Below are 8589 nucleotides of genomic sequence, written 5' to 3' on the forward strand. Positions count from 1 at the left end.
TGAGATGGGTGGATGGCATCACTGACTCGATGAACGTGAGTTTGGCTGAACTCCGGGAGTTGGTGATGGACAGGGAGGCCTGGTGTGCTGCAATTCATGGGGTCGCAAAGAGTTGGAGCGACTGAACTGAACTGATGGCCCAAAGCTCTTAGTGAAGCCCCGTCCAATTCTATAAGGTATTGATGAACACTGGAGAGAGGGGCATGTTTCCAGCTATCCCCACCCCCACCTCCTTCACTGTTCAGATGCTAGAGTTAAGAAGGACTTATGGAGAGAAGTGACTTGTCCACTACGTTGCCAAAGAGGGCATTTCCTGGCATCTCCTTCCTTCCTTAAAAAAAGTCAACATTAAAAAAAAATTCAACATTGTTTGTTCTGTGCTTCATGGGACTAAGTTGAGGTCTGGACAAGGATGGGCAGAGAGCTTGGAAAGCTGTGTGAGTTTTAGAGACTTTGTCACACTCTCCAAGCCCCCAACATTTATCCCGTACTCCCAGAAATATGTTCTCATCTCAGTACACTCAGCATTTAATATCCCCAAAGTCCCTAGGAAAGACCCAGATGTGCCTTTCTAAGTGCCCCCAGGCTCATTCTGCCCTTTTCTTAGACCCTCAGGGCCATCTCCTTGGCTGTCTGATTCTCTGCCCTTTCTACTACCAACAAGATGAGAAGGCTGCCTTGCATTGCCCCTGCTTCCAAGAACCTGCAGGAAGAGGTGTGGCGGAGGTCAGGGAGAAGCCAGAAAGAGGGAATATAGAGAGGGGGAATTTGGAAACTGAGGCCTATAGTCCCACCTTTGGGTGGGGTATTGCTACCTAACTTAAAGCAGGCTATTCGTACTGAGTGTTGTTGAGGGGATTTATTAGATGGCTCTTATTTAGGGAAACAGAGCAATAGAAGAGCATTCGGTGGAGAAAGACAAGAGGCGTCAGGCTTTCTGAAGGCCTTCTTTCTCACCCTTTGTCTACCCCTACTCCAGGATTAGAGGTATACTGGAGGAGCTAAAAGGCCCTTAAACCATTCAATTATTGATAGATTCTTGATGTTTCTCTCAGGAACAAGACTTCCCTCCCCTCAATCTCCACTAGCCCTGCCTCACACTCTCAATATTTAACCAAGGGTATGATATCTACAGCCTTGGAGTCAGAGCCTGGAGCCTGCTCTGGAATCCAGAAGTAACCCTGAGCTTTTGCTGGGAAAGAGGGATAGACTTGAAGTAAGTGAAAGCAGAGGTAGCAGTACCCAGTATCCCCTGCACTCTAGAGAAGAGGGGTTGCTGAGGGACTCTGTGTTGGTCCAGGTTTAACTTTTACTCTGTTGGGGCTCCTTTCCTCCTTCTCCATCTGTGTGTCCCACTGGTTGGTAAGAGAGCTGGATGTCTGACCCTCCCACCTTGACACCTCGAAGGTTATCATGCAGAACTCCCAAAGACATGGAGGAGGTGAAGGAAGACATTTCAGAGGTGGCAGTGCCATGATGTCCATCAATACCTGGGGAGATAAGCCATGGAGAAGAGACAGTGACCAGAGAGGGAGCCAGGAGGAGATGCCTGCTCCTGAAAAAGCCTCCTTACCCCATCCTGTCTCACGCACCCTCTCACATGGTGACAAGGCTCTGTGCCCAGGCTGTGCCAGGTTTCCTGGCTGGTGATCCTGCTCTGCCGTACAGGCAGCTGGCTCTCTGCTACAGCACAGAGCACACGTTGGGGTCTCTCACACTTCTTTCTAACTCATCTCAGTGTGTCTGTGGTGCAGATTCCTAGGGATGAAGAAGGGGACTGTGGCCCTGGAAGTAGGAAGATGGTGGGCTCTTGGGTCCTGTAGGTGCCTGTCTGCCTGGCTGGAGTGGCTCTAGGGAGGGAGAAGGCTGCTGGCAGCCCAGCTGAGCTCAAGGTTCTGATGACTCATAACAATAAGAGGAGAAGGCATCCAGGCCTGTTAGAACTCCCTTTTGCCCCATTTCTCCCCAACTCTGCGCTCTGTGGATAGAGGTCTCTCATCTGGATTGTAGGGCAAGGAGAGACCCCAGCTAAGAAAGAAGAGAGGGAAAAGGGAGAGAAGATGGCAGGGAATGCTGAGCATTCCCAGGGAGAGGCTTCTCAGTGAGGAAAGGATAGGAGAGGCTAGTCTTACTCTACTGTGTCCCTGGGCTACACACACAGGGTAATGTGCTGGGCAGCTCAGCACTCCTGGGCAGTCACAGCTACTGCTCCCTGTCCTCTCTTGCCTGCCACAGCTCTGGGCACCCAGCTGACACCCCCCAAAAAATTTTTTTTTAAGTAGAGGGACACTATTTTAAGACCGGAACCTGGAAGGATTACCACTTGGTCTTATACTTTCTTTGCTGGAAACAGAAACTGTGGTCTTCAAAGGTGCTGATTTTCTCTTCCCTTACAGGCCAAGTAGCCGATGTGCATCTTCTCCAGACTTTCTGAATCAGGGGGATGATAAAATACTATGTTTAAGGTCACATCAGCAGCACAGGGCCAGAAAGAGGACCAGGAGAACTAGCCATGCCCCAGACCACAGTCCCAGGGGCCTCCCTGTTTCAGCAAAAGGAAATAGGGATCTTGGATACCAGTGTATCTAGACACTTAATAAGCATCCTCCTCCTAACCTCAGAGAAGAATTGGAGGGGAGTTCTCTGAGAGAACCTAAGTTTTCATTTGCCTATTTCTATTCTTGTCACTGATGGCAGCTCTGCTGTCCAGCAGGGATGAGGGCCCCCTCTGCTGGGATGCTCCTTGGAATCCAGAGACAGTTTTGACTGGACAAAGGGACAGGCCAGCTGCTCTTTGTGTAGGGAGATGTGACCAGTTCCACTCCCCCAGCTCCTCCTGGCAGCATCAGAAACCCAGGGACCCCTGCTGGAACACCCATAATAAAGCTCAACCCTGTACTGAACTGACATATCACCTGGCTCTGCTACGAAAGTGGTGCTGTAAGGGGGAGGCTTGGCCCACCAGGTGGGTGTAGGCAGGTGTGGGGAGTTCAACCTCAGGAGATACAAGGATCACTCCCCAATACCACCTCTTAAACCTTCTTTCTCCTCAACCCTCCTTCAACTTCCACCTCCATTTAGCTGACTCCACTTCTGGCTACCTCCTGCCCTCCAGTCTGAGAAGACACGGTAAGTAGTTGTCTGTTTGCTACACTTTTTTCTCTGTCACTCTCCTCTGCTCCTCCCAACTCCCAGCCAAGATTTACCCCATTTGACCTCTTCCCATCAGTGAAAGCCCTCCAGTTCTGAACCCAGAATCCCCAGCCTCTGAAACCCTCCTTCTTTTGAGAATGCCACTCTGGCTCTGAGACTGACTCATCAGTCCTCATCTTCCACATAAGTATAGCAAGGCCAAGATAAGTATGTCCACTGGCACCAAGGCCCCTGACCTGAAGCAAAGGGCAGCTCTAGGGGTACAGCAGGATTTGGCCCTGAGTGTGTATATGCCTGTGCATTGGACACACTGGTTTATTAGTGTTATTTCAGCATTGTGATGCAGGGAGAGTAAGTGTAACAGCTGCTCCTTGCTTGCAGTGTTTATTGTTACCTAGAGACAACCTCCTGGCTTTTTCCCAGCTCTCCCCACCCCCCCCCCCAGCTTACCCCCCTCCCTGCCAACAGTCCTCCCCTCCCCACACTGATGGGAAATTTATGGCTTGCCCATACCATCTCTTTAACTCTCTCCTGTCCATAAGAGAGGTGGGCCAAGGGAAGCCAAAGTGAGCAGTGGGCGTGCCTAGGTCCCAGCAGGGTAGAATAGTGCATGGAGGAGGGAAGGAAAGACAGAGGGATGGAAGACACCTCTTCTTCCCAATCTATGTCTGGACTCAGGCCCCAGTTTCCTTCCTGACTGTCATGTTGAGAGAAAAGTCTTAGGATCCCAGGCTTCTCCTCACAAGATTATTCTCTTCCCTGGGTATCTCTAAGTGCCGCCCTCCCCAGTGGACTGGCTGCTCCTGAGCAAGTACAGCAAAGTAGTATTGACACAGGAGGAGTAAATGCAGAGTGGCAGAATCCCCCGGACCCCTCCTTTCTATAGAGATGTCATACTGAGTCAAACAGGAGGCTCTGGCATGAACGATGCTGGCTGGACCTCCACGGCTGAGTAGATGTCAAACATGAAACTGGCTGCTGAGCCTGGTGGGCAAAACAGCCCACCTTAACTTCACCCGAGCCCAGCACTAAGGTTCTGAGGGAGTCCCAGGCCACCCTCCAAGCTCATCTCCTTGGTCTAGTTTCCTAATCCATTTTCTCCTGCTCATTGTTTGGTTTGATACATTGGGGAAGATCCCAGGGAACTAAGGCCTCAACAGTCCTGGGGAAAGAGAAACTCCTCTATCCCCTCTGGTCCCAGGACCTTTCATGGAGGGGCGTCATGTCATATATTCACCATCCCCACTGGAAACAAGAGAGGTAAAGGGATAGGATTTTAGCAGAGACGATAGAGGTTAGATATATGGAAAAACTTACTCATGGGATATAAGACTTCAGAATGGACCTACTTCTCTTTAGAGACTTTCCTTTTGCCTTGGATGGTTTTAAGTCTGTATTTACCCAAGGGACGCTGGAAGAACAGGGGTAATTTTCTGGGGCTCCTCCAGACGTGTACCTCAGTGCAGTTTCCTCCTCAGTTCTAAACCTAGTATGTGTGGTCTAAGTTTGTAAGATTGTAAGTTTACGGGCTGACAGCCTTGAGCTCCAATGCTAGTGCTGCTGTTTACTAGCTGTGCTACCTTGGTAAATCCCTTAACCTCTTTTAGGCCTAGTTTCCTTGTCTGTGAAATGCAGATAACCTTTTAAGATGGTGAAAAGAATTTAGTGAAATAATATGTGTAAAGTACCTCAGAAAGTGCCTGATACTGAGTAGGTGCTCAGTCACTAGCGGTTGATACAGTAGAGTCTACTACTTTTTCAGAGTCATCAGGGCTGACATTTCTTCAAAGACTCTTAAGCATCCCCTGGAATTATAGCCAAATGTGAGTTTGTGCAAATGCTGGGGGTAATGTCTATAGTTTTATTGATGATTTGAAACAGGGTGGCAGTCTCCTGGAAAGGAAGTAGCCCCAGTTCTTTGAGTCACACTCCAGAAGAAGTCAGTTTCCCCATACCCATGACTTCAGCTAGGAGTTCCTCGGGTGGTATCCTGCCTGGAAGTACAACTTCATCTAGAATGGAACTGGGAGAGACAGCCAGTAAGATAACAACACAGGAATGGAAATCCCTGGTGGTCCAGTGGTTAGGACTCCATGCTTCTACTGCAGGGGGCATGTGTGTTCCATCCCTGGTCAGGGAACTAAGATCCTACATGCTGTGCAGCACAGCCAAAATAAAAAGATAGCAACACAGAGCACTTGCCAAGCACTTTATAGTTTGTAAGTGCGTTTACCTATATTAGCTCTTTTAAATACCCAGAACATCTCAGTAAAATGAAGAACTACCTGGCATTGTACTTGGTGTATTATATTTTTAAGTATGTTTAAAGTCTATAGACTATGTCATCACCTGGATATGTCATGAATTATAAAGCTCATCCACTATTTTAATCATTTAGATATGTGTACTGTTACAGATGATACCATGATGAACATCCTACCACATAAAACTTTGTGGGTTTTTTTTTCATGTTTTATTGAGGTAGAATTGATATATAACATTTTATTAGTTTCAGGTTACAACATAATGGTTCAATATTTGTATATATTGCAAAATTATCGTCACAGGGAGTCTAGTTAACATCCATCACCATAATAGTTACAGAATTCTTTTTTTCTTGTGAAAAACTTCCTGTAATTTTTAAAGTAAATTCAAGGGAGTGGAATTACTGGTACAACAGATACAAATACCCCATTCCCCATAGTTATAATCATTTTATTGATGCAATGAGAATAATATTTTTTAATCTTCCTCTTTGGAATTCTGCAGTGGGAACACAAGGGCAGGCCCTTCTCTCTCCTATACCCAGCAGAAACATTAATAATCTATCATATCCTTTTTAAAAATTAAGGTAATTGCAGTTGTAAAAATAATACAGAGAGTTCCCTTATACATTTTGCCCACTTTGACCCAGTAGTAATATTTTGTAAAACTGTAGCATAACATCACAACCAGAATATTGCCATTATTTCAATCCACCAGTCTTAGTCATATTTCCCTGGTTTTACCTGTATATGTGTATATATTAAGTTCTATGCAATTTTATTACCTCTGTAAATTCTTAAATCTGCTACCACAGTTCCAGCACCACAAGGATTCATGTTACCATTTTAATGATCACGCTTCTATGTCACCCCTTTCTTAACCCTTGACAACCCCTAATATATCCTCCACTTCTAAAATTTTGTCATTTGAAAATGGAATCATACACTGTGTAACTTTTGGGGATTGAATTTTTTTCATTCAGCATAATCCTCTGGAGATCCATCCGAGTTTTTTAATATATCAGTAGTTTATTTTATTTCAAGATATGGAAGTACCACAGATGTACCATGTTTAACCATTAGTCTGTTAAAGAATACTGATACAACATTGTAAATCAGCTATACTCCAATAAAATTAAAAGTTTTTTGAAAAAAGGAACACTTTGTGCTCTGACTTTGTACTCACTTAGCAACTAATGAAAAAGCCTATTCTTGGTGTCCTGAGTGTTGTTTTATATTCATGATTATTAAGTTTCTTAACCCTTCAGTCATGGCACCTACTATTACTTCCATCTCATAGACAGGGAAAATTGAGGCTCATAAGTGATTATCCCACGCTCACATGCTGTTAAATGGCAAAAGAAGAGCTTGGGACTCAAGACAATAGGGCTCTTTCTACTACAGCAGGCTTTCTCAGACCTTGACTGAGGTTGCTGGGAAGACAATGTGGGCAGAACCAAAAGAGAGATGTCAGAGGCAGAAAGAACACTGGAGCAGCCTGGGTCAGTCAGGTCTTCACTGCTAACTTTGCTTCATAGGTTATAAGAGCAGTGTCATGAAGATAAAGAATCTGCCTGCCAATGCAGGAAATGCAAGAGACGCAGGTTCAGTCCCTGGGTTGGGATTCCTAAAGCAGGAAATGGCAACCCAACCCAGTATTCTTGTCTGGAAAATCCCATGGGTAGAGGACCCTGGCAGGCTACACTCCACAGGTCACAAAGACTGGGACACAACTGATCACGCCAAGTGCCCATATCCTGAAGCAGGGGGCAACATAGCTTGTGCATTTGAAATCATTTCCCCTTTGACACTTCAAGGCTGAAGTGGATGAAGCCTGTGAGCAGTCTTTCCACAGACCTGGGACCTGGAATGGGAAAGGGAAAACTCAGCCTTTGGGTATGTATCAGAGGATAAATAGCCAAGGCTGTCCTTGGAAATGTGAAGTTGAGTGTCTCTGATGAGGTCTGAGGAAACTTGAGTCCCATGACAAGTGAGCTTTCTATTCTGGGGTGACAGGTGGAGGGCAGAAAGAGCATTTTAATAGTAAAGGAGAAATAGCATTTTAATTTTTTTTTTTTTTTTTTAGTGTGGTGGGGGACTATAGGTCATTTACACACAGACACATACACCTTGGGCAGGCTCAGTGTCTGGGACATGGTACGAGGGAAGCAGAGTGAAATAAAAAAACGCCAGTTCATCATTTTGCCTCTGCGGCTGCAACCAAAAGTGTGTTCAGGCTTCAGAAGAGGATTGCCTTCAGCATCCTCTGCTGTGGCAAAAAGAAGGTCTGGTTAGGCCCCAATAAGACTAATGAAATCACCAGTGCCGCCTCACATCAGCAGTTCTAGAAGCTGATCAAAGATGGGCTGATGATCTGGAAGACTATGATGGTCCATTACCAGGCCCGATGCTGGGAAGACACCTTGACCCACTGGAATGGGATGCACATAGGCACAGGTAAGGGAAAGGGTACTGCCAGTGCTCCGATGAGAAGGTAACCTGGATGAGGAAGCTGAGAATTCTGTGCCGGCTTCTCAGAAGATACTGTGAACCTAAGACGATTGACCACTACATGTATCACAGCCTGTACCTTAAAGTGAAGGGTAATATGTTCAAAACCAAGCAGATTCTTGTGGATCATATCTGCAAGCTGAAGGCAGACTAGGCTTACAAGAAGCTTCTGGTGGACCAGGCTGAGGCCCACAGGTTGAAGACCAAGGAAGCCCGCAAGCACCATGAAGAGCGGCTCAAGGCCATGAAGGAGGAAATCATAAGGACTCTGTCCAAGAAGGAAGAAACTAAGAAATAAAATTCTCCCCCTCTTCTCTGTACATAGTGGCCTTGGCAACTACAAGCATCACTCATTCAATAAAAAAAAACAAGTCTTTATCTGCCTAAAATAAAAGCCAGTTCACATTTAGTCCTCCCTTTACCACTGCTGTTTCTTTCCAAATCATGGACAGCTAAGTCAGAAGGAGCTAGAGAATCATTTGGTCTATCCCTAAGCCTCTGGGCACTGGCAGAAGCTGACAGGTGGAAACCTAGAGTCAGCCCAAACGTGATGAATGGCAGAGATGCCAGCTTTCAGGAGAGAAAGCTTGGCTTTCCTCCTGGGAGCTGTGTCTGGCCAAAGGCTGCCTCCTCCCACCTCCTGCTGGGACCGGATTTTTTT

The 8589-nt window shown here is 46.3% G+C and overlaps 1 pseudogene; it reads left to right on the forward strand.

The window, feature by feature from the left end:
* Positions 1 to 664: 664 nt before the first annotated feature.
* On the forward strand, positions 665 to 8226 carry LOC138083643 (large ribosomal subunit protein eL19-like; annotated as a pseudogene).
* Positions 8227 to 8589: the final 363 nt, after the last annotated feature.

This window comes from Capricornis sumatraensis, chromosome 8 (assembly GCF_032405125.1).
Source record: "Capricornis sumatraensis isolate serow.1 chromosome 8, serow.2, whole genome shotgun sequence".
Taxonomy (NCBI): domain Eukaryota; kingdom Metazoa; phylum Chordata; class Mammalia; order Artiodactyla; family Bovidae; genus Capricornis; species Capricornis sumatraensis.